This window comes from Camelina sativa, chromosome 15 (genome assembly GCF_030686135.1).
Source record: "Camelina sativa cultivar CO46 ecotype springtype chromosome 15, ASM3068613v1".
Classification (NCBI taxonomy): Eukaryota; Viridiplantae; Streptophyta; class Magnoliopsida; order Brassicales; family Brassicaceae; genus Camelina; species Camelina sativa.
The window spans coordinates 27,817,371-27,823,957 of record NC_141894.1 but is presented as its reverse complement, the minus strand read 5'-3'; the positions used below and the strand labels follow the sequence as shown (position 1 = coordinate 27,823,957).

Below are 6,587 nucleotides of genomic sequence, written 5' to 3'. Positions count from 1 at the left end.
CCATTTACACTTAATATTACACTGAACCCTTCGATGAGCCAACCAATCCCATCACTGAAAGAGAACCAGAAGCAATTTGCCAAAAAAAATGTTTAAATTTTAGGTAATTTGACAATCTTTTATTTTTACACTAGAGGCGGGTTGTTGTATAATAATAGAGTATGTAAATTAATTTAATTTATTTGATAATCATAAAAAATAATATAACAAATAAATTTAAATGTCATTGATACTAGGATTTTTGTGCGTCCTAGCAGGTCTCAATTAACCTTATGTAGTTGTAGTACTTAAGGTGTCAATCCAAATGGGAAACTTTACTAGCAATCAAGATGCAATCAAGAAATCACAAGTCAAGCCAATTCAAAGAGAGCGTTTGTCTGACAGTCCTAGAATGATGACAATACAAAACGAAAATAAGTCACAGAATTAGAAACGAGAATGCATGACAAGAAGCAAAAATGAATAAAAACATAAAAGAGTCTAAGCATGAACTAAAAAAAACAAGAAACGAAACAGTCTCAGGAATGTAATAAAATCAGGAAGAAAGAGGTCCTAAGGATGGGAGTAATTGATGTCGGTGGAATATCCTAGTCTATAGAGTATTTAACATGCCACAAGCAAACCATCCCTAAACAATGAACATCATTTCTTAGCTAATCCAATCTCTTGACAGAAGCTACTCAAACTCAATCACTTCCAAACCTAGCTCTCGCTAGAGAAACATAATCGAGCATGGCATGAAAAACAAGTTCATTCACGTCAACAAACATCCTAGACAATTAATCTCTTAGGCTAGGAACGTAAGTCTCTGGCACTAGTTGGTCAGACATTTCATCGAACACCTTTTGGATGCGGAAATGTCTAAAACCCAGTTCCAATTGATCAGAGAGAAACTAGTATTTTTAACTCTAGTCCAGAAGGGAATCATACAATCAAAGCTTAAACACATTACATCCTAAGATCCTCCACCTAATCTATCCCATCCTCAAGAACTACCACACTACTCAGATCCGAAAATCATCATCAAAGATACAAACTCAAAAAACATTGAATCTAGCATCCTAAGATAGATAAAAAATGAGATGAACCAGTTTGTAGAAGAAATCGAATCAAAATACTGAAGAAATTCAAAGGTATCGGGATACAAAAGTGTCAAGCGTTTTCGGTGGCTAGGGTAAACCTTAAGGGAAAGAACAAAAACGAGATAAAAGCTAAGATGCCGAGTGAAAACTTAACAAAACCTATTTATAGGAAAAACATGGAAATCTCTAAAACATAAAACGACAATGTAGAACGTCGGTTCGGGAATCCTTCTCGGATGTGTCTTCGGGACATAACCAGGACATCGGTTTCAGAGCGTCAATAGAGTCGCATCGTGAGAGTGTTAATCGAGTCGCGACGTAAGAGTGTCGATCGAGTCGCGACGTGAGGGTGCTCAGAAACTGTCGATCGAGTCGCGACGTGAGGGTGCTCAGAAACTGTCGATCGAGTTGCGAGGTGAGGGTGCTCAGAAACTGTCGATCGAGTCGTGACGTGAGGGTGCTCAGAAACTGTCGATCGAGTCGCGACGTGAGGGTGCTCAGGAGCTGCTGATCGAGTCGCATCTTGAGGGTGCTCGAGAGCCATCCTGGGACGTTTTGGTTGAGTCGCATCTTGAGGGTGCTCGGGAGCTATCCTGGGACGTCTTGGTCGAGTCGCTGCTAACATCCGATCGAGTGGGAGCTCTCCTTTGCATGCGGGTCGAGTCGGATTTCTGAACGTACATGCATCCACTAAAACGGAGATAACTCATGAACCACGACTCCGATTGGTTTGAAATAAACTGCATTGGAAAGATGACTCAATTCTCTACAACTTTGATGAAGACGTCGAAAGCTGAATCCCAAAGTAAAATCTTCACTCGACTCGATCAAAGACGTGGAAGCTTGCGTCGCTGGATAGTGTAGATCGAGTCGCTTAACTGCTCTCCTGATTCTTATTTGCATTTGATGGTTTGGACACCTCCTAAAACACCTGAAACAACTCCAAAATGCAAGATGTGTGCAAGACCAATGCAAAGACTACCTAGATATGCATGTTGTGCAAAAGAGACTAAAAACAATACAAAGCAATGAGTTAAGAGAACAAAATGAATGACAAATGCATCATGAAAATGTGTAAAATATATACATATCAACTCCCCCAAACTTATTCTTTGCTTGCCCTCAAGCAAACAACCAAGAAAAAAGTATGGAAGAGAGGTTTGAAGATGGGTCTCAGAACCTAAAACATGCTGAATAGAGTAGTTAGAATCAAGGTCCTTGTGTTTAGTTCTGTGATGCGTGGTGAAGGAATTTCATTCGTTTGATCTACACATGCAATCCTATCAATCACCCCCTTTAACATTTATTAACAAAGAACCATGAATCAAGCTATGCAGTGTCATGGAACTCATTTGGCTAGGGTGAAAGGTTAGAGACAAATGTGGTCTCTTTCTCAAGTGGTTCCATCGATACATAACAAGGTTCTCTCATGAAAAGAGTTGAGCTTAAGAGAAGGCTAAAGGTTGAAACCAACTGATACATACAAGAGCAGCGCCCTGTCTACCCAAAGAACATTCCAAACCGAAGTTGGTCCTATCTCTACCCTTCATCAGAAACTTCATCTCAAACCCATTCTTTCATTCTTTAGATTTGGTCTTAGGAAGAGTTCACTTCTTATCACTCTAGCGGATTGGGAAAACTTTAATATCACTATGGTTCATTCTCTTTTCTTCTAAAGATTCTAGACATCTTAAGCATTTTCACTTTCTTTTCTTTGTCTAAATTTTTTTATTTCATGCTCAGAACCAATTATTCTTTTTACTTTGCTCACCCCAAATCCTTTACTAGACTTGTAAACTTTGAAAACACATCCCCTTCCTTAATACTTTCTACCCTTTACTTTTCTGCACAAATCCATACCCAATACCCAATATCAAGTCCTCACCTTGTCCTCCTAGCCCGGATAACGCGAACTAGAACTACACAGGATCCAACTCTTGTCGGTTAGAACCTAACACTTTTTAACAAGCTCAACTCGGAAAAGGCCTGACACTCAAGAATAGAATTGGCTTGAAAGAACGGTTGGTTAAGGGTGCGGGAAACTGTTCCAAAGATGGGAATCAGCTACTTGGATTGACAAGGGTGGTAAAAATTTGAAAGACAATCCATGTATGTATATGGTATCCATGAGTTCAACTTCAATGCATAACAAGATAATTGCAAGTCAGGATTAGGTTCAGATAGATAGGGAATGACGTCAATTCAAAACATGCTTCAATCTTACATTTTCAAGTTCAATCAACATGCATCAAAGAACTAATAACAAGGGCCTTGATCCTATCCTATTGAATCCAGCATGCTACCAAGGTTACAATCATCATCAACCCCTATGCTAAATGCAACAACCCTATACGAATGACACTAGACTCAATCCTAATATGCAAGTGCAAGCTACATGAACACTCTGTTTTTGTGGAAATTTTCGAAATTTTTCAAAATTTTATGGCTTTTCTATGCAAATAGATGAATGCAGACTCAAACATGATATGATGCAAAACTTTGAAATAAGAATCACAGAAAACATCATCAGATACATCATCTCAAACCCTCCCCCAAACTAAAATTACACAGTCTCCTGTGTAAGAAAAATTTGCAGGAGAATTTAAGAATCTCAACAGAAACAATGCAAGGATGAGATGGTATATACAAAGGAAATGTAGGAGTACCTCAGTTGTAAAAGAAGGAGTCGGTGCTCGCGACGGCAGATCGAGTGAGATGATGGTTGGTTCCGGGAGCAGCTACGGTTCATCGTCGATTGAGTGGGAGTCTTGGTTGGTTCCGGGAGCAGCTCCGGTTCGTCGTCGATCGAGTGGGAGTCTTCAACACCGGATCGAGTCAGAACCTCGTCGACTCGTGGCTAGGTCGAGTCGTCAGCAAGAGCTTCACGAGAGCTCCTCTTCTATTGCTTCATTCCATGTCTGCAAAACCCAACACTCTGCTATTTGTATTTTTTTTCTTTCGCCACTTTAGTCGGCCATACTCCTTTCTGCAGATTCCTGAACAGCAGAAAACGAAAAACAAAAAAAATTAAAAACACAAGATCCTAAATTGTATTTACAAAGATACCTTTGGGACTTCCTCCCAAGTGAGCTTGTTTAAAGTCCCTAGCTTGACTTTGCATACTCCTTATGCTTTGGGAGGTTCATAGAGAGGCTTCAAAGATCCCTCTAGAATGTTTTGTCTAGCCAGATACTCTTTAACATTCTGCCTAGGTTCAACAACAAATGAACTGCTCTTCTTCATTATCCCAAACCTCTTCCTTAATTTCCTTGGAGGAGAACTTCTCATTGTACCTTGGAGCTTCTTGATTTGCCCACTCATCTCCTTCACCATAGCTGTTAACTCTCTCACTGAATCCCCTAGAATCTTGGTAGTTTGGAGTTCAGACAAACTGTCAAGCGCGGGAAGACTTGACTCTTGCGGTTGGTGAAGTTTAGGAATCAGGTCATGACGCTTAGGAAGAGCAACAACTGCACTCGAGTTGGAACACGGTCGAGTGCCCCTTCGAGTTTTTTCTTTGGTTACCCAAACTTCTGTTTCTGCCTCATTCACACCCTCAAAGATGTCAAACCCAACTTTCTGATCTTTCTCTTCAATCACGAAGGTCTGCCCATCAATAGTTGGCTTCTTCTTAGCATCCTTGATATCAAACTTCATCTTGAAATTCTTACCCAGATTGAGATCAATCATCCCCTTCTTGACATCAATGACTGCTCCAGCTGTAGCTAAGAAAGGCCTTCCCAGGATTAGTGGATCTTTAGGCTCTTCATCCATTCCCAGCACCACAAAGTCAGTAGGAATCTCAGCTTGTCCAATTTTTATGGGCAGGTTCTCTAATACACCATGAGGCAATCTAGTAGTCCTATCAGCCAATATTAAGCGGAGGTTGCATGACTTGTATTCGTTGAATCCTAGCCTCTGAGCTACAGAGAGTGGCATGAGGCTTACTGAAGCACCAAGGTCGCATAGGCACTTTTTGAAGGCCAATGGACCTAGAGAACAAGGCAAGGTGAAAGAACCAAGGTCCTCTAGCTTCTTTGGGATAATCATCTTCTGAATAACAGCCTTGCATTCAGGAATAACCCCACCTATGTCATGCACTACGCTCTCATCTTCCAGAGCCTTAGTTTGAGCTCCTTTAGCTATCTCCTCCTTCTCTTTGGTCCTTTCTGTTACCAAATCAGTTAAAAACTTTTGATATTGAGGCACAAGTGCAAATGCATCAAGCAAAGGCATCCTAAGTTCAATCTCCTTGACTTGGTTTTCAAACAGAGTTTTATACTTCTCAGTAAGCTGCTTCTTAAACCTCACTGGAAATGGTAGAGGTGGCTTGTATGGTGGAGGAATGAATCTCACATGTTTATCCTTGGGAGCAGCGGGTTCTTTAGTAGCTTCGGGATCAGATTGCTTGGCTGACTTAATTGGATCCTTGAGCACCTCGACGGGATCCGTTATCTGAACTACATCTTGAAGAAAATCCTCCCCATCTAGACTCTCATTGTCCTCAGTGAGCCGTACATCTACAGCTTGGGTGGTGATGGCATGGATAGTAGCATAGTCTTTGGGATTTTGAACTGCTTTTCCAGGTAGTTGGCCAAGTGTTGGGGTAGAAGTAGAAACAGTCTTGCCTTCCATGTACTTCATCTTGGAGTTAAGAGCTTCAAACTTGACATTAAGATCATTGTATGAACACTCCATTCGCTGACTGAGTTCAGCAAACTTCTTAGCAGTATCTAGAGATCCGCTAGCTTGACCCTGAAGAAGTTGTTGCATCATTTGCTTTATTTCGGGATCTGGGGCTGGAGTAGGCTGTACTGGTTGAGGGCGGAATCCTGGTGGTGGTCCTGAGGGAGCTTGGTAACCTTGCTGGAACTGTTGTTTAGGGGCGAATCCCTGATTGTAAGGCAGAAAAGGTTTTTGTTGACCTTGTTGTTGCTGCTGAGGAGGGTACACCTGATCCTGTGGATTTGCAACGTTGGTGCTCCGGTAAGACAAATTGGGGTTCGTCTGATAGGGGTTGTAACCCTTGTTGTTTCCACTTTGATTATGGATGTAGCTGATCTCCTCAGACTGCTCTCCCGCCCCATCTTGGACGTAAAAATGTTCACCCTCAGATACAAAGTGGACGCTCTTCTGTTGATTGAGCAACAGGCGGTCAAGCTTCTCATTGACGTTCTTGAGGTCCCTCTTGTACTTCTCCTCAGAACCAGCGTCGCCTCTAACTGTGCGGTCGTAGTCTTCATTGTAGTTGCCATTAGACTGGGCGAGATTTTCAACGAGTTGCCAACCTTCATCGATGTCTTTGTTCAGGAAGTTGTCGTTTGAAGCAGTGTCAAGCAGCATACGTATCTTTGGTAGCACACCACGGTAGAGAGTGCTCAGCAATGACTCGTTGCTGAATCCGTGATGGGGACATTGGCTATGGTAACTCTTGAAACGCTCCCAGGCTTTGCAGAATGATTCTGAGGTCGTCTGATTAAAGCTAGAAATCTCATTCCTGAGACG

At 41.7% G+C, this 6,587-nt stretch overlaps 1 non-coding gene across 1 annotated transcript; it reads left to right on the top strand.

The window, feature by feature from the left end:
- Positions 1 to 6,480: 6,480 nt before the first annotated feature.
- Positions 6,481 to 6,587, top strand: LOC147927221 (small nucleolar RNA R71). Its single transcript, XR_015583148.1, has one exon. It is a non-coding gene; the product is annotated as a small nucleolar RNA R71 (small nucleolar RNA).